Raw genomic sequence first — 20591 nt, forward strand, 5'->3', positions numbered from 1 at the left:
CTAGTTGCATTATAGTCCCCTAGCACTAAGGACTTTCTAAGAATGTTATCAAAACAAATACTTGTTACAAAATTAGGAATAATCATTCATGCTAGATCAAATATTTTTCCAAAATGAAGCAAAGTTTTATCAAAACTTTATAATATAACCTTATTAAAAATACCACTCACATAGCTCTTCGGGTGTGGGGGTTATAAGCAAGGATCCAAGGCCTATAAGTACATAATAAATCCCATTGAATGCATTTCAAGAAGACAAGAAGAGATGCTCAAAGATGGATATGAAATGCATCCTTAGAACAAGCTTTACATGACAGGAAAGGATCTCGGCATTTCTTTCAAAACTAAGTCAAGCCAAAGCAAAACATGTTGGGTTTAAAACACTGTCCTATCTTCTCTGGAAAACATGATGGATACCAACCAGGTCTTGGCCGAGGTCCTACACCCCTTGGCCGAGGTCCCACACCCCTTGGCTGAGGTATGGTCCCAACGACCACATTCGAGGAAATGAAGTCGGGAAAACCTGGGTTTCCCTTTGAAGAACATGAAGGACAAGAACATGAAGAACATGAAGAACATGAAGAGCATGAATTTTAAAATCATAACTTCTTTATTCAAAATCTGAGATTTCATGAGATGAGTTCGAAAACATGGACTTGGGTACCCATACTTGAAGATCTTATGAAAACAAACACAAAAACATGGATCTTGATACAAACTTTCGGATCAAAACATGGTTTTATTTCAAGAATACAAGAACATCATTTTCTCTTTCTAAAACTGAATTTCAAAGTAATGCATGGCTCATGAATCATGCTAGATCATACAATGTAGTTAGATGAACATAAAGAACAACAAGAGCAAAATAAGAATCTAACCTCAAAACACGAATCTAATGGTTCAAACTCTAAGGATCAAGCTTGGAAATCTATTCTTACTCTAAGAACCCTTCTTCCTGTCCTCTTAGAGCTTCTCTCTCTACAAGGCTAGGATATGACAAAGTGATATGGGTTTCTCAGCTAGCACCTGACTTAAACCTCAGCTGGGACATGTGGCGCTACCGGATTGGGTTTCCTCAAAAAGGTGGCAGAATGATAAGACAAGTGTAAGGCAAAGTGTATACAACAAGTAAGGTGACATGGGCACTTCGGCAGGTGGGAACCTCGGATTAGGACAAGGATTTGGCAAGTAAGGTCTTAGTGATCTCGGCTAGGAAGGATAACGCTCGGCCTAGCTGTGCCACACCTCGGCCTAGATGTGTCACACCTCGGTCTAGGTCATACCAGTCCAGGAATTGTAGACACCCCATTTTTGACCGACCTTGAGACTCAGACGTCACCAGTTGAGCACTTGGTGATATTGCATAATGTGCTCGTTCAGAAGTTTCAGAGTCTTGGCTGCGAGCCCCGCCTCCGGATTTCCGAACCCTCTTCTGTGCCTTGTCTCGGTTTGCGAACCAGACTCGGTTTTCTCTGTTTCTTTTCCTGAGGGAAGGGAGAGGTCCCGTAGACTATCTCTCAATGCCCGTGGGCTACATTTGGTGGCCGTAGGCCATTTTTCCCATTTCGGAGCCTGGTTTCCGATTTTCGGGGCCGTCAGGCCGTGTGCCTCGGTTCGGGACCGCCTAACCATCTCCGTTTGTTCTGATTTTTGGCATACATCTTATTTTCTCCCTTTTGAGGGACACTGGGGTCTGAGAAACCCACTTCGTGGTCGAACGCCATTTTCGGTGCTTAACAGCCCATTTTCGGGACCCCGAACTGCGTGTTTTGGCCCCGGAACGTTCGTTTTACAACGGTTTTCGTTCATTTTTGGCAGGTACCTCTGTTTTATCACAGGGAAGGTCACTGAAGGGTGGGAGGCCAGCAATTGTTGCAGCAACCAGTTATCTCTCTTCCGGAGCCTCCCGGCGCCCGTTTTTCGCACTTCCGGGCTAATGTTGAATACCTTGGAGCTAGTGTTGCCAACTTTCAACCACATATCTGTGATCTACACATCTGAGAGGCCCCTAAAAGTTCATGGCCGGCCATTAAGGTCACCTGACCCTTTTGACCCCTTTCTTCCGGGCTAATGTTGAACCCCTTGGACCTTTTTTCTTGAACTTTGAACCACATATCTGTGATGTACACACATGAGAGGCCCCTAAAAGTTCATGGCCGGCCAGTAAGTCAACTTGACCCTTTTGACCCCCTCTTTCCGAGCCATTGTTGAACCCCTTGGGCCCACTTTCTTGGAATTTCAACTACATGGTTGTGTTGTACACACATAGAGGTACCTCCCCAGTAGCTGGCCGGCCAGAAAATCACCTTGACCCTTTTGACCCCTAGCCGGCCGGCTAGGGGGTGTGGCCGGCCGGCCACCTCCAGCAAAAATGTGAGGCCGGCCTGCTTCCTTGCACTGTGCCCTTTCCAGCTGTGGGGCAATGTCCCCCAGATATTTTCTGTATCCGGGGGATATTTTGTGGGGGAGTTTTGCCCTCCTTCTCCCCCACCTTTACACTCCATTTTGAACCCTTATAACCAGCTGGTGGCCTTCTTTGTAAGGGTTAGGAAATTTACTCTTCAAAGCTCCATAGCCAACACTATCTTTTTCCTTCTCAATTCTTCAAAAAACCCTAAGTCCCTAATCATCATTCCTTCTACACCACCAAGCTCTACCACCACCATCTCATTTCCAGCAACAAGGAAGGATTCTTGAAGGCTAGAGAAGCTGCAAATCCATCCAAAAAGCAACAAAAGCTTGAATCTTCAAGGGTAAGTAACACTTTTAACCTTTTGAACCTTTTTCTTGATCTATTTCTAAACCCCACTTCTTTTTGGTTTCAAGCTCCGGCCCTAACTGAAAAGGGCCATATTTTGAGCTCATATTCACTTCTCATTAAGGGCTCAACCCTGTTTGAGCCCTCCATAATACACTTGCTTCATTGACCATCTTGTATGTCATAGTTTTGCATGCTATTTTTGACCCATGAGCAATTTATTTTCGAGCATGTTGTAAACTGATATTAGGCTTATTTTGAGCCCCTCTCCAACATTGAGGAAGGGCTCAACCTTGTTTGGTGTCTCCATGTGTCACTTGTAGTTCAATCCCTTATTTGGTCCCATTTTTTGCATAAATTGATAGCCCTCTTTGCTTCTGTTTTTGGACCTTGGTCCGAACTGAAAGTGGCCTTGTTTTGGCCTATACTTCATGTTTCATTCACACTTTTTTTCTGTTTGGTGATTATTTTATATACTTCATGTTATAGCACCTTTTGAGCCTTGTTTTGCATCACATTTTTAGCATGTTTGTATACTGATTTGAGGTCTGCCATATACTGTAAATGTTCATATTTTTGGTCCATCTTCAGTGTTGTAGAAGGAAATTTTTCAGTTTGGGTTTTGCTTATACCACTTGCTTCATTACCCCTCTTTTGGCCCCTATTCTTGCATGCTATTTTTGCCATACCTATACTTGCTGTTTGGCCATGTTCATAACTGTGAAAGTGCATCTTTTGGGACTGTCTAGCTTCTGTCTTTGCATTGCATGTCCATATTGTGCATGTTTGGCATAGCTATAGGCCATTTCGGGTGCCTTACGTTGCATTTCGGGGCATTTCCTTGCATTTCATGTCATTTCGCTTCATTTCGGGACTGTTTTCCCCGTATTTTGTTGCTGAAATTCCATTAGCATGCTTGCATATCTTTTTTTGCCATATTTCATCATATTTTTACATCGCCTCGGTTTGCGTGCCCGTGTGCACGCATTTTGAGGCACCTCATTTTCTGCTACCGGCATCCTATTTGAGTGTGGCTGAGGCTCACTCATGTTGGTATAAGCCCATTTGTCATTTCCATGTCATTTCATTGTATTTTGTCATCGCCTCGGTTTGCGTGCCCGTGTGCACGCATTTCGAGGCACTCCATTTTTATCCGCCGGCATCCTATGTGAGTGTGGCTGAGGCTCACTCATGTTGGTATAAGCCCATTTATCATTTTCCATGTCATTACATCATTCTGTCAAGGCCTCGGTTTGCGTGCCTGTGTGCACGCATTTTGAGGCACCTCATTTTCATAGCATTCTATCATCACCTCGGTTTGCGTGCCTGCGTGCACGTATTTCGAGACACATATCATCGCCTCGGTTTGCGTGCCCGCGTGCACGTATTTCGAGACACATATCATCGCCTCGGTATGCGTGCCCGCGTGCATGTATTTCGAGACACATATCATCACCTCGGTTTGCGTGCCCGCGTGCACGTATTTCGAGACACATATCATCGTCTCGGTTTGCATGCCCGCGTGCACGTATTTCGAGACACATATCATTGCCTCGGTATGCGTGCCCGCGTGCATGTATTTCGAGACACATATCGTCGCCTCGGTTTGCGTGCCCTGTGCACGTATTTCGAGGCACCTCATTTTCATAGCACATTCTGTCATTTTCTCGGTTTGTGTGCCCGTGTGCACGCATTTCGAGGCATCCCATTTTCATTACATTCTGTCATTTTCTCGGTTTGCGTGCCCGTGTGCACGTATTTCGAGGCATGTCATTTCCATAGCATTGTGTATGTTAGGATTGTATCTTAGTTGCATTTCATGCATGTCATGCATATCGCATCGTATCCGGGATAGGAGTTAGCCCGGGCACGGGAAGCGAGGTACATTTCGTACTCCGAGTGACGAAATGTGTCTCAATTCCCCAGTCACCGACACTCCGGATTATCCATGATGGAGTTAGGTTTTAGCTGTAGTTTCATGTGCATTCATCTTATATTGAGTTGTGCATTTCGACTCCTCGGCCATCATGCCTCGGTATGCGTGATTGGTGGCACAAGGATCGAGACATGCATATATCTGTGCAAATACATTGCTATGCCCCTTTCCTGCTCTCTGTTACAGCAAAATGAAGAATCAGCAACCTTTTGGGACTTGGCACGCTTTTCAAGAATAACAGGTGTAAACAGAGGCTAATTGGGGCATTCCGGTGGATTTCCGCGCAAGACAGTCCGGACATGCATCATCCACCAGAAGCAAGGCAGTCCCTGGCTTGCACGCCAGTTTATTTGCTTTCTAGTTAATTCATTAATTAATTAGAATTCTGTAATATTTTGGACTGTAATATTCTTTTATTTTGGGGACTGTAATATTTGGACTGTATTACTTATTCAGACCCTCCGAGTGAGGGCACAACTGTAATAAGTGTGGGTGAGTGTGATGTATGTCTTCCAACCCCACGTCTTTCTCCCTTTTATTTATCCGCTTTTGATGGTTAGATTAGGGCATGTTTAAATTAGCATACAGTATGACAGCATGTCTGCATCATTCATATGTATTGCATGCACCGGGCTCGGCGCATCATACTAACTGCATTGTACTTTCAATTCCAAATTGAATACATGTTAGCTGTAGCATTTCATATGCCATGTTTAGAATAGCCGAGCCTGCTATAGTTGCATTTTGCATGTGTTGCATTAGGCATTTTTGTATACTTAGGATCATGCATGATTTCTAATGTAATTTCCATTTTGGCTTGGAGTACTCGGTAAGTTTTATGCTTTAGCATCCTTGCATGCGTGTGAGTGACTGCCATGAATAGCATGCTTACCATGAGGCTATATGCTTATGTGATATAACTGCCTGAATGCCTGTGGGTGAAGGTTGGGTTATTTGAATTGGAATAATTCATTAAATGTGTGTTTTAAGCCCACTAGATAGTGGCAAAATCATGTTTTCTAAGCCCACCTGAGGGTGGCAAATCCACGTCTTAGCCTACTTGCGAGTAGCATCATCAAACCATTTTCAAATAAACAAACATGAAATGTTTTGTTCCAATTCGGGCGACCCGGTCTATACTTATATGCTGTGAGCATCACATAGTAACCTAGGCTAATAACCGAAATAAGAACTCACAATGTTTTCAAAAATTGATATCATGATTAGTAGAGGCCGGTCTATGACCGGGCGAGCGGGGGTACTCACGAAGTGACCTTCCCCAATCGTACCCAAGTTCCCGAGCCGAGGCAACTTTGGTGATGACGGACACGTGGCCTTTTGGCACCGAGTCAGGGTTTCCTAAATTTCCCAAAATAAAATATTTAGGTGGCGACTCTGTATCTGGCAAAGCAGTCCATGTTTGGCACTTCTTTCAAAAATCAGTTTTCCTAAAACGATTTGCCGGATTTGGACTCTTTGGTTCAGATTTAGAACCGTGACTGCGAAAGTCGAGTCCGAGCTGTAGCGAGGTCCCCCGCGGGCTTGTTACAGTTTCTGGCGACTCTGCTGGGGACTTAGAGAGCTTGACTCGAACTCATGATATCTGTTTTTGACTACACTTGTGTGTTTCTTTGCATTGCATTTACATTGGTGCGCCTAGGACACAGTGTTTGCCATCTGCTATTCCTGAACGGTTTGCCGGAGGCTTGTCTTGTCAAGGCATGACCATAAGGCTGACCGGTTGTGGGCTCTGCCAGTATGGGAACACAAACCCCGATTTTACCGGGGCACCCTCTTTGACCATTCGACCTAGTGCATATTCGGATCCATAGTGACCATTCCAAATTAGGACAGGTTGCTTACCCATTTATAGGTTGTTTGAAACCGCTGCGTGCGTAGTGAAACCCTAGCTCCTGACAAAATAGGACAGGGAAACCCTACCCCAACATAGGGGTGTTTTGGCTCTCACTTATCTGTTATGTGCTTTAGAGTGCGTCTCTACAAGAATGCATGTATCAGTGTATGAGTTTGGGCATCAGGCCTGCGGGCATCAATCAGTATCTGGGAATCAGTTTTGCCTGAGGGTATCGATTCACCGGCAGAATTTTGGGCAGAATTCAGTAGAGAGCACACTCATTCAACTATGTTCATATCTGTTCAGGTGAAATCAGGCTGAGATGCTGCACGTTTTCTCTTTTGCTAGGGTAATCCTGGAACTATAGCTTCAGAAGGCTCCGATATCCCCCGGGTACATTGGACTTGTGCTGATAGACTTTGTCAGGTCAGAGATTCAGTTCAAGGGTAATCAGTGTTCTTTCGCTGAGGCAAGGTAAAGAAAAGCCGGTCAGGGCTCATATGTTCATCTAATCCGTCAGTCGCCAGTCACATCACCTTTGTTCGGACTCAGCAGGCCGTGATGGCACAAGGTTCGGAAGAGTTTGCGGCCATGACAGCAGCGCTAAGTCAGGGAACTGCCATGCAGGCTGAGACCAGTATTGAAACGCAGCGCCCATCTGGGGCATCTGCCTCACATCCAGCTTTGGGACCCCAGCCGAACTTTGACCCAATTCCGCCAGTTGAAGATTTGCAGTGTCTGAATCCTCGAGAAGGGTCGACTCAAGCTCTGGTGCTCAGACCCCTGGTGCAGCCTAATGAGAAAACTCAACCCTTTCATGTTGATGAGTTCAATCCGACTGCAGTGAAAATTGCAAACCTTGAGAAGCAATTCAAAAGGGCACAGGGCCTTAACTCCATTCCTGGCATTGAGGATGGGCACACCGAGGCTTCCATCCGGCTCCCAGACAGATTCAAAATGCCATATATCGACCGTTTCGACGGGTCTGGAGATCCAATGGTACATATCCGAGTTTTCTTAGATGTCCTGAAGCCGATGGGTCTGACTAAGCCACAGAAACTCTCTTTGTATGGAAGAACCCTGTCGGGTGTGGCAGCCACTTGGTATACCAAATTGGAGGATACAGTGAAGCAAAACTGGGAAGAACTGGCTGAGGCCTTTGTCGATCAGTATTCCTACAATACCCAAGTTGAAATGACCATCCAAGAGCTTGAAGCAACTTGCCAAAACCCAACAGAGCCTTTTGTGGAATTCATTGCAATGTGGAGAGCAAAGGCAGCACAAATGACAGATCGTCGCCCTTCTGAGAAGGATCAAGTGCAGATGATGGTCCGAAACCTCGAGCATGATATGTTGCAAAAGTTGATAGTCGCTCCACCATTCACTTTCAAAAGTTTGCATGAACTGGGGGTTCAAGTCGAGAATGCGTTCAACAGCGGGATCATTCCCAGGACAAGGGAACTGACAAGGAAGGTGATTTCAGGGAGTACCAATGCTGGTAGTAGCGCTATTCCCAAACCCACCGAAATCAATACAGTCGCCACAGCCGACCCTTTTGCCAAACCAAGCCTACAAACAGCTAGCCCAGCCCGAACTCAGGGTAGAACTTTCACCCCCCTCTATATGAGCCTGACTAGCACACTAAAAGCCTTGACGGAAAAAGGGCATCTCAAACCCCTCGATCCTCAACCTCTTCCCAATCCGCTCCCAGCCAGACATAACCCCGCCAAGTACTGTGTGTACCATCAGCAGCGCGGTCATGGCACCGACCGTTGCTACCGCCTTCGTCATGAGATCCAAAATCTCATCGACAACCGGGCGATAACTCCACCTTCGGACCGCAATGACCAAACATCTCCTGCCTACCTCAATCACATCCACATACAGCCATCCACCTTTGACCCCAGCATATACATCACCCCGGCCCATCTACCCAAGCCTGAGGTGTTTATCCCAGAAAGCATGGACTTATGCATGATGGGTACATCTGAATCTCAACCATTTCAAACCCATGAACCCACTACTTCTGAGTTGATGGGAATGATTAAAGATCTTCAAAAAACCGTGACGAATCTGGCCTCCGGGACATTGGCTCCATCATCGACCACACCACATACTAGGAACTTCATGCCAAGAGACTCCCCGATGTTGGGACGGGCTGCATTTGAGGAAAGCCTATCCCTTGGCAGAATGGAGGTGAGTGGGAGGAACAAGATAGGGGCGGACATGGATCCCAATGAACATCTTCTGTTGGCTGTTGAGGCTTTGAAAGCCGAGGGGCTGAACAAAGAACAAGTCCTCGCAGTTGTTGCAAAAGCTGTGGATGACACTTTCGCTACTCAGGTTGGAGACAGTCCGAATCAGAAGGAACATCGGGGGAAGGGCTATCATACCAGAGACGATCCTGCTATCTCTAATCCTCCACTCGGAAGAGATCAGCAAACTAGGCCAGCATCTGCTAATCCCCCTGCTGGTGCGTCCAGCAAAAATCCACAAACCTTGAAATACCAACCCCGAGGTCGGAGGGTCTTCCATGCCCTCTATATGCCTTTGTCCAAAGCTCTCCAAATCCTTGTTGGACAAGGCCATCTCAAACCCCTTGAGCCTCGGCCTCTCCCGAACCCTCTTCCGGCTACACATGATACTACCCAGTACTGCGCGTACCATCAACAAACTGGCCATACTACCAACGCCTGCTTCCGTCTTCGCCATGAAGTACAGGATCTATTTGACAATGGGGTCATCCCCGCACCAGGTCCTGCAAAGTCTATCGGCACTTGATCAGTGAACTTGTAGGGGATAATGTGATGCGATTGGAGGGATGAACCACCTGCGGGCAGCGCTCAGTTTACTCCAGATATGGTGGATGGCATGCACTGTTTTGAGCATTTGGCAAATCCCGGTTTCCGACTCGGGTATTGGGTCAGTCTTGTTGTTTTGTTTTGAGTCTGTCTTTTTGTTTTGAGTCAGTCTCTTTTTATTTTGGATCTGTCTTGTTGTATCGAGTCAGTCCTGTTGTACAGGAGTCGGGTGATTCCGGGGGGTGCTATCTCGGGCGTCACCATTTTGTTTTGTGTTTGTCTTTTCGTTTTGTTTTGAGTCTGTTTCTGCCAGGGAGCCAGTTGTACCAACAGATTTGAGTGAAACAGCAGTAATTTTTGTACTTCTATGTTCGCTTCTGCCGTGTGCTAGTTGTGACGGAATCTGAATGAAATGGCAGTACACTCCACCTGCTCTCTTCTGCACCCCAAAATCATTGCATTTAACCTAAGTTTTTCAAAACTTTTTGAACACTGCGGTGAAAACAAAGAGGAAGGGATTCCTCGGGATTCGCAAAACTTTGATCATTTGAGAGAAAGAGAGGCATGCTAAGCCCTTAATGAATGAAATCATGCTTGTTAGCGTGAGTACTGAGAAGGATCCTGGCTTGATCCAGACTGGTTTCACACTACCTTCAGCGCGAGCGATTTGTCGCTTTCTTAAAAACTTTCAAAAACAAAATTTTTTGCGTGGTCTTGCGAAGACCTGTGTGGAATCGCTCTTGAGATTGTGCAGCCTAGGATCGCTCTCAGCCTCGAGACTCAACCCCTTCGCTTCCAAACCTTGAACTTGAAATCAGAAGGTTCGACGGTCAACTACGATGTGAGGCCTGTGTGGTTAGATTTGAAGCAGCCCTCGAACAAGAGGCACCAAAGTCAGGTCAAGAAGATCAAATCTCATCAGAAGAAGCTTACAAAGCAAAGCAGCAGCCATTCTCCTGGATTCAGATGACTCTAGGATTTCAAAACCATTTGGCATGGACTTGTTATACTTTTACCCTTGAGAGGCTCGCTGGGCCGAAAACCCGGAAGGGCGACCCAGGCAAAAGTTAGAGCAAGAGAAAAATACAAAAAAAAGAAGAAGCAAAAAAATGCAAAAAGAAAAAAAGAGAACAAAAAAGAAAGATGCAAAGAAAAGAACAAAAAAATCAAAAAAGGAAAAAGAAATGAAAAGAATTGAAAAGAAAAGAAGAACAAAGCTCGCAAGGTCGAAAACCCGCAACAGACGCCTTGGCAAAAGTTAGAGCCTAAAAAGGAGAGGTTAATACCCGAGTGTACCTTAACCCCGAACTACGTGAGGCTTGATTCCCATCTTTGGGATACGTAGGCAACTTTCATTCTGAAGTCCAGCCATAAAACACTTCAAACTCAATCATGTCCATGTGATGGTTTTGGTCATCTTTGTCTTCTCTGTATCTGAGAGTCTGGTTGCGTTCGTCGCTCTGAGGACTGACTACAATACACTACGGTGCCATTCAGACAAGGGGCAACTTTCCGTTGCCATTCAATGCACCGCGGTGTCATTCAAACAAGGGGCAACTTTCCGTTGTCATTCAATGTGCTGCGGTGCTATCCAAACAAGGGGCAACTTTCCGTTGCCATTCAGAACGCCGCAGTGTCATTTCAAACAAGGGGCAACATTCCGTCGCCATGCAGTGTCCTTCAGACAAGGGGCAATTTTCCATTGCCATGGATCCGAGGTTTCGCATCTCAAGAGTAGGTCCCATGCTCGTTGAGCAGTGGTCGTTTACGAAAATAGTTTTTGAGAATTTTTACTGAGGTTGACTAATCTTCTCGAAAAGTATTCCATTTTCAAAACTGGACCATTTCTTGGACCCAAAAAAGGAAAACTCTCAGTGCTCACTGCCTAACTTGCATGATTTTAAATCAGAAAGTTGAACAAGTATGTTAATCTAACTCTCATTTTGGTCAAAATTTTTTTAGGAGAAAACTAAAACTAAAAAAATGGTCGAAATGATGAACTACGGGCACAGTTGAGTCAGGCTTCCTGTCTTTTCCCCATTGCCAACATACTTGCCAGAAAGGCCACTCTACCCGCCAAAAAAAAAAAGGGGGATGACCGAAGTTAACGACAAAGGGCTGAAAGCTCTCTCTTCCTCCAAGCAGCGAGGTATCAAGCCGAGTGTGAAGCACGAATTGGAATGGATCAAGATGCTCCATTCCCTCATCCGGCGCAACAACAGATGTCACCGAAGGAAATAGCCGCGAGCTGATTATGTTGGGCGTGAGCCCGCAACTTCCTGTTCATCCATCAACCACCCAGGGGAGGGATGAAAAACGAGAGATTGAAGAATAGAGAGATGTATGATGAGAGAAAAAGTGAGAAAGGGGCTTTTTCAAAAAAAAAAAAACAGAGCTTGAGGGCCGAGTGATGTGAGAACCACAAATAAGAAAGGGTGGGAAACACTACCCGGCGAAACAGGCTCCCCGTGCACGTCTGAGTGTCGTGTCTTTTTGTTTTATCTCGATTCTTGTTTTGAGTCGTTTCGAGTGTTACTCGATGTGTCTAGGTTGTGTACCTTTTATTTCCTTGTCGAGTCGCTTTGCTGTGTTCAGTCGTAAGCTCAATACCCGGTTAAGAACTCGTTTCTCAAATTCAAAAAAAAAAAAAAAAAAAAAATCATTTTGCGCTCCGAGTGCCGTGTCGTTCTCCACATCTGTGCAAAACAAGATTCGTTCTTTCATAAAACCGCAGGGTTCACCCCCGATAAGTGTGAACGGTAAAACCAGGACCTATTTGAAGCTATATAAGTTCCGGACTACGAAGCAAAAGAAAATAGGGAAACTTTTGAGCATCTGAGTGTGTTTCACCTTCAGAAAATTTTGCGATTACATTCCATATGTACCTCTTCAGGCCTTGCCAGTGCCCTGAAAATGAGTGTGCCTCTACTCCAAGCTTAAGCATGCTTTAAATCAGAATGGCAATTAAAGCAGCAGCAGCAGATGTTACCTCTCGCCAATATGAACAGGGTGTGCCCCTTTGAGCTGTGTGTGTTGCAAAGTCCTCTAAGAGATAAATCAGAGGCACCAGGGTACATGTTTGATACTCCTCTACTACATAGAATGTGCACTTTCATATACACTTCTGTGACATGCCTGCCGCACATCGTTATGATTCATGCATAGAATATGCTTGCTTTCGATTCTGCATAGAATTTGCTTTCAATATTGCATAGAATATGCTCCTGTTTCTTGCATAGAAAATGCTCATATCTTTTGCATAGAAAATGCACTCCTGTTTCTTGCATAGAAAATGCACCTCATTTGCATAGAACATGCATTCACTCGCACTATCTTGTGCACTTACACTTTGTATCTCACTAGCACTGTCTTGTGCATCTTATGGTTGTATCTCACTCGCACTATTTTGTGCATTGCATTTCAAATCAATCGCGCTGTTTAGCGTATCGCACTGTTTAGTGCATTTCAAATCAATCACGCTGTTTAGCGTATCGCACTGTTTAGTCAATTTCAAATCAATCGCGCTGTTTAGCGTATCGCACTATTTAGTGCATTTCATTTCAATCGCGCTGTTTAGCGTATCGCACTGTTTAGTGCATTTCAATCGCACTGTTTAGCGTATCGCACTGTCTAGTGCATTTCAAATCAATCGCGCTGTTTAGCGTATCGCACTGTCTAGTGCATTTCATTTCAATCGCGCTGTTTAGCGTATCGCACTGTCTAGTGCATTTCGAATCAATCGCGTTGTTTAGCGTATCGCACTGTCTAGTGCATTTCGAATCAATCGCGCTGTTTAGCGTATCGCACTGTCTAGTGCATTTCAAATCAATCGCGCTGTTTAGCGTATCGCACTGTCTAGTGCATTGCATTTCAATCACGCTGTTTAGCGTATCACACTGTTTAGTGCATTTCAAATCACTCGCACTATTTCGTGCATTGCATTTCAAAATCAATCGCGCTGTTTAGCGTATCGCACTGTTTAGTGCATTTCAAAAATCACTCGCGCCATTTTGGGCATCGCACTGTTTTGTGCAGTTTACATTTCGCGCTATTTTACGCATCGCAATCGCACTTTCTTGTGCATTTCGAATCACTCGCACTGTCTTGTGTATTTCAAATCACTCGTGCTTTCTTGCGCATTACACTGTTTTGTGCACCTTACTTGCATTTTTGCATGCATTCCATCGCGCTATCTTGCGCATCTCACCTGTACTTGTTAGTGCATTGTATCGCGCTATCTTGTGCACCTTATTGGTATCGCACTGTTTTGTGCATTCACCTTGCTCGTACTATTTTGTACACCTTTAGCATCGCACTTTTTTGTGCATCTGTTTAGCACTGTTTTGTGCATTCACTCTGCATCGCACTATCTTGTGCACTCCCCGGTCTAGGAGACCTTAAATCCTCCGGTCTGCGGAGACCTTAAATCCTGCATCTTTATTCGCACTATCTTGTGCACTCCTGGTCTAGGAGACCTGAAATCCTCTAAAGGTGTAATTCCTTTGGTGTTTGTCGTGCCCAAACGACTTCTGGTGGTCTGGTATAGCCACCTGCCTGTGTTCGCGGTGAGTTCCTAGGAGACCAATTGCGACGGTGGAAACTAGAGTTCGGATGGCTCATGCCTAGAACGCAAAGGTTCGGGATTTCCGTGACTAAAGTCTGGTTTAAATACCCAGAGGCGTGTCCTCGGCTTGAAATCTGTATGGAAGCCCCATAGGTTGAGATAGCGTGTATGCACCTCAATTCTGGATACTGAACCAACCTAGTCTATCACCCCGTTGGAGAATAGGGAAAGCTGTGACCATAGTCAGGGAGAAAAGTAGTACCTGCAGTTCAACCAAGAAGGAGCGAAAGATCCCCAGCAGCATGAGGTAAGTCATTGCCAATTGCCCCTGTAAGGTACCTTTACCTCTTAGCTATTACATTGCATTTTAGCCACTACGTTACAGTGCATTGCATGAATCCCCAGGAACAAGATCTCTAGGTGCAAGGATCAAGGATGCCTAGATGGTAACATCTCGGCTTAGATGATACATATCTCAGCCTTGGTGATGCACACTTCGGCCTAGTTGATGACATCTCGACCAATATGCCAAGGTGAAGGTGAAGGTCAACCAAAGTGGTTCCAAGATGGTCCTAGGTGAAAAAGGTTCAAAGGCGTGACCTAGGCTTTAGGTGACCTCAGCTACACACACCAAGCAAGGGACAAAACGTACAAACAGTACTCAAGCCAAACACTTAGGTACAAACAAGACGGGAACCCTTCTTTAGGCAAAACAAGTTCGAAACCACAAATGCAAACTTAACAAAACAAAAACATGCACATGCACTCGAACATGACTAAGACAAGGATGAGGGTCACTACAGAGATAAACCCCATCTCGGTACTCCGCCACGATCTTACCCCGGTCCTTCTTGGATCAAATATTAATCACCTCGGTCCAAGTATTTGGCCGAATATCCGCTCGGTCTACGACTGAGCTATTCCATTCTCACTTCCGCCCACAGTGTGGCCCAATGACCAAGAGACTGTACCTAGCTCGGTCCATTCCAGAAGATGGACTTAGCTCGGCCCAATTTTTATATAAATTACTCTCTCAGATATTATTTTGATTGTGATTTAAGAAATTTTTAATTATATCTTAAGTGATATTTGGTGATACTTTTTTTTAATTTTTATTTTATTTTTAAGTCATGACTATCGTGGAATTCATCACATTTGTGGTAATTAAACTCACTTTTGTCATAATTTGCATATGGGCATTACCCATGTAAATATCTTTTTTATTTTTATTTTTATGGGCAATTATTCAGTAGTTCGTGGTGACATTATTTATGTGATATTTTCAACAACAATGATTCATCCCCCCTTTTTCCCCCACTGTGACGCCCCAAATTTTTCGAACATCAAGGGAAATTAAATAAACAAAATGACTTAATAAACTAAAAATTTGACATCTCAATAGGGTAATCCAACTCTCGTACATAACCAAACGTCCAAATAACAATAGATAAAAGCTTAAAATTATCCAAATACAACATCAAATGAAATTATAAAGTCCTTAATAGCTATTATATAAAATAATATTATTTATTCGGCTCTACTCGGGGTTTCAGGTCAGCCAAGGCTCTACGTTAGCGTCGACTCCATTTCAGCTTCAGTTATTTTCTCGCCAAGACCTGGCATAAAACGCCAGGGCAACAAAAATATATGCCATGAGTTTTGCAACACAGTAAGAAAACATAACCAACCTACCATTCTTTTTAAGAGAAAAATAATGAGATTATAAACACGAGGTAACAATATAATTGTAAGCATAAATTACAACCATTAAAATAATTTTAATAAATTAGGTGACACTCGAAATCTCACCAAAGAGATTTAACTTACCAACCACTAAGCATGACAACGGTTAATTTGAAACCCTCCCTTGGTCAAATATTCAAGTGTTACCAACCGTAACTACCAGGGATGCCCACGTCCGGAGTGATATACCCAAGTAGTGGCATCCGTGGTCTGCCCCAAGGAAACGGTCTGCCAGGGGTACGTAACCTCCCTGTGTGCCACCAGCACATCCACCCTTATTCCAAAACCAAATACCGAAAAGGGTTCAAATAAGTCCCGTGCCATCTTAGAGTTTCGCAACACAATTTACGTGAGAATTCTCAAAACCAGGGCTCACCCTGAACAACCGGTATTAACCGTCAACCCTTAATTCCGTACAGTCTTTAAACCAAGACTCACTCCGAACAATTAGTATTAACCGTCAATTGTTAACTTTGTATATGCCGTTAATCATTTCAGTTAATTTTGATAGTACTCACAAATAATTTTAAATTTTAATCACAATTGATGTTATATCAACTCATTAAAATTCCCAACATAAAATATTGCACATGTCACACAATAATAAATAAATGTACAACATTTAAATAAACAATTTATTTAAACCATGGTATGAAATAATAATTTAGATACAGAGAAAATAAACCAAAGCCACACACGTGCATGGATCTTTAATTTACAAGATTAGACTACCACAATATTAAATAAATCACAATACACCCATACATGGATTACTAATTTACTATATTTGATGAATTGGACCAACACAATAACTGATTTTTATCCGAATAAATAATTAAAGTCATGATCTTAAACCTGTCAGGAAATTTTCAGGTTATACCTTAGGTAATAAAAATTATAAATAAATTATTTATGCAGTTCTAAAATTCGTGGAAATGTACAGAATATTCAATACATATGTTTGGGTCAATTTTCAGGAATAAATTCCCAAAGATAAGTTATAAATAATTCTGTAAAATTCTAAGAAATTTTTATGACACAGATTTATCACATTTTCTTAAATTAATTCCATACTTAAATTTATAAATCAAACCCACAATCTCAAAATTTAGTATGAAATTAGACTTCTCAAATTTCATATTTTAGTTAGAAATTTCCAGATTTGGATTAATATGGAATTTTTAATAAGCTTTTAAACATATACTAAAATCTGTCTTACAGTAGCAGATTTAATTATAAATTTGTATAAATTCGTACCAAGCTCAATAATCGTTAAGAAAATTCCTGGGTGAACTAGACATCATTCTCAACAACTTTGTAGAAGAAATCATTTCAAAATTTTGAGCATAAAATTGTCTAAAAATTCGTACAAGTTTCTAGCAGATTGAAGAGTTATATAATCAAACCAAATAAAATCTTTAATCATCTCTTTAATGGCACAAATTACACATGCAAGTCTAAATCCAAGATTATATCATGATTTTAAGGCTACTAATAAAGAAATGACCTTCAAATATTTAACATACCAATCACAAATTCACATACAACTATAAACAAAATTTTATCTAAAGTTTTAGCTATGTTAACATATGAACACAAATCTAAATATTTAACAATTAAAAAGAATTAGACGGTTATAAGAGTTTACTTACTATGTTAGGTTGTTAACGATTTATCGTCCGAATTTGATTTATGATTCTGATCGTAAGATATGATTGTCCTGGCTCCATGATCGTCTTGCTAAAATTTCACATCAATCGGACGCGATCTCACCGTTGATCTGCCATTGGATTCTCTTAGAACATTTAGTTGTTGATCATCATCTTAGACTCAAATTTTGCAAGATCTAACCCAAAAATGGATTCTACACGTCGAAAAACCTAAGGGTGGTCATCCCCAAAGTCATAGGACCACTCGATTAACCTAGAGGTACTAGGGTGCACCGTAGCAGCATGGGCCGAGAAACACAGGATAAAATTTAAGCTCATCTTCTCCAAAGCCGTAGCATGCACGAACAGAAGAGACCCAGAAATTTGGTTTCAATGTCCCCAGTTCAAATACTTGTATCTTCTTCATCGTAACTCCGTTTTATCTTATTTTTCTGTCATTGGATTCACCTCACGGCCTAGTTTTTGGTTCACTACTCACACGCCTCGTTCCGTCTCTTTTTGCATGCCGTCGGACCTCCAAAATTTGACCAAAAATAAGATTATTTTCCTACCGTCTCGGACATTTCTTCGAACCATCTTTCGGACTCCATAACTTTCTTAATTCTTAACGGTTTTACTTTATTCTTTCGCCAATCTCTTCAACTTACTCCGTACTTCATCTTACATGATCCATTTTCCTCAATTCTTCCCGGAATGGATGGTTTTGGCATGCCGAAAGTAAGCCGAAAACCAACTTTTGAAATTCAAAATAAATTTCTCTAACTTTGCTTCTTTCTCCTCCATCTTCTTTCTTCTTCTCTTTCTTCACCTACAACACTTTGTGGATGGTGGTTCTAGATGATAATAGAAATAGGTGATGGTGGTGGTGCCGGTCCGACGGTGCGCCAATGGTGGTGAAATTCGCGGGTTGGCGATAGTGTGGGTTGAGGCCATGGCTATGGAGGTTGGGGAAGGAGGAAAAACATAGATAAAGGAGAAAGAGAGTTTTGAGAATGAGAGGTAGAGGGAGAGGGAGAACCGAGAGAAAGAGGGATATCAAATTAGAAGAGAAGCAAAGTGAGGAAGATGAAAAGAAATAAAAAAAAAAAAAAAAAAAAAAGAGAGAAATAGAACACTTGGTGGCATGGCATCAGCATGCTCACCACGTTGCAGGTGGAATGCAAGAAAACCTGGGGTAGCAACCCATGGTTTTTGATTGGGTTTTAGTACAACAATTATATGGTTTCAGTGTAATTTGATTACCAAAAAAATATAGAGAAAAATATAATAAAAATATCATACGGTTCAGAAATTAATATTGAGTAATAATATAAAGTCAAAAATATTTTATTTTATTTTGTTTTGAATAAATTTTCAGTATAAAAATATACAGACTATTAAATTCAAAATATTGTGAATAATTATTTAAGAAAATTAAAATTATACATATTATTTTTATTATATAAAAATACGGGGTTTCACACCCACCCCCTTTGACCCCCTCTCTCTCTCATTGGTTACATTTTCTTTTTCTTTTTCTTTTTTTTCCTGCTCCTCTAATCGCCACCCGCCACGTGGCAAAGGAGGGGGTGAGGGGGTGACCCCCAAAAAGGGGTCCCAAGCATTATTCTATTTTCAATTAATGATGTAAGCAAAGATTTTACAAGTAAGACAATGCTCATCCACCTTTGTTGGATAGTTTGTCAGATAAGAATGGCTTGTCTAGTGTATTTTAAGGAAAAAATATTTGTTAAAAATATCACATAAATAATGTAACAGATCATTAATGGCAGCTAGTTGAAAATAATTTGGATAAATTACGCTATCTTCTCTTAAAATTTAGGAAAAATATAATAAATTTTACAATTTCTACATAATTAAATTAAGCTCTTGTAAAATTTTAGTTTATATAGTACTTAACCATATTTTCATCAATAATTCGTTAATTAAATAAATATTTTTTTAACCTAAAAAAAATCAGTGTAAGTTACCCAATAATTTCAGATAGTCATAGATTAGGTCTCGTTTGAGAACATATTATTTTAGTAATTTTTTAATTTTTTATGAAAAAATGTACAAAAAAATAGAGAGAGTAATTTCACAACTTATAGTGATTTTTTAACTTTTTTACTAAAATATATACTTGACAAACGAGACTTTAGTGTTAGTTGCACCTCAATTTACAATTTCTCATTAATGGCTCTATTTTAGTTACATATCACCATCTATTGCCGGGTAGTTGCAATTTAGGGGCGTAAATTTGGTCTGGCTTGGCTTGGCTTGGCCAGGCCCACTTGGGCTCGGGCCTAGTGGGCTCCCGCCAAAATTAGGGCTTGATCGGACTGGCCCACAGGTTAGAAAATTAGGCCTAGGCTCAGAGGGTATTTGGGCCTTAGGCGGGCCTGTGGGTTTGGGCTTGGGCGGACTTGAACATTTTTTTTTCTATCAAAATTTTATTGTTTTTTACTAAATAAGACATTGGACCTCGGCACGGGCTGAGCCTCAGGCTAGGCCTTGAGTGGGCTTAAAGCCGGTCGATGGGCCGGGCTTCAAAATGATGGCCCAAGCTCAGAGTCTCCGGCTGGGCTCAGGCCTGGGCCCAAACGGGGTCGGGCTTATCTCGGGCCGCGGGCCATTTTTACACTCCTATTGCAATTCAACTTTATTTTTCAATAGTTTTGTCTTCATCTTTTTTTTTTTGTATTTATTTTTTATTTATTACCAATAATGTTTCGTACTCATATTCAGAAATTTCATTTAAAAAAATTCAATAGTTGAGATTATTTTATGTGTGGATCTTATTCTATAAGAATTAAATCTAAGATACATATTTTATTTTTTGACCAAATTTTTTGTTATAGTTACTAGGTGGTATGCACCTGGCCTTTTACAATTTTATCATGCAAAATCAAAAGGAGATCTTTTTATTTTTTTTTAAAGATGGCGGATATTAAGATTTTATAAGATATAAGATATATAATATTTTTATAGTAGTTAAGGTCCCTCAAGATTTCTACAGAGAAAATTTGACTAAGAGAAATTTTACCCGACTCAGAAAAAATTTCCCAACTCAGAGAAATTTGAATTTTTACAGAGAAATTTCTTTGATTTTATAGAAAAATTTCAAAATTTCTCTGTGGTCATATCAAAAAATTTTGAAAATTCTCTAAGTCAGGTGAAATTTTTCTGAGTCGAACAAAAATTTTTTGAGTCAAATTTTCTCTTGGTAAATGTTGAGGTATCTTAGCTAATAAAAAAAAATATCTTGGACCTCTCATACTACACA

General features: G+C 41.9%; 1 long non-coding RNA gene across 1 annotated transcript; it reads right to left on the reverse strand.

The window, feature by feature from the left end:
- Window positions 1-15269: 15269 nt before the first annotated feature.
- LOC145807532 (uncharacterized) lies at window positions 15270-18403 on the reverse strand. Its single transcript, XR_014350676.1, has 2 exons — window positions 17309-18403; window positions 15270-15529 (listed from the first exon to the last, which is right to left on the reverse strand). It is a non-coding gene; the product is annotated as an uncharacterized LOC145807532 (long non-coding RNA).
- Between the last annotated feature and the right edge of the window lie 2188 nt (window positions 18404-20591).

This window comes from Camellia sinensis, chromosome 14 (assembly GCF_055761805.1).
Source record: "Camellia sinensis isolate YWXY chromosome 14, ASM5576180v1, whole genome shotgun sequence".
Taxonomy (NCBI): domain Eukaryota; kingdom Viridiplantae; phylum Streptophyta; class Magnoliopsida; order Ericales; family Theaceae; genus Camellia; species Camellia sinensis.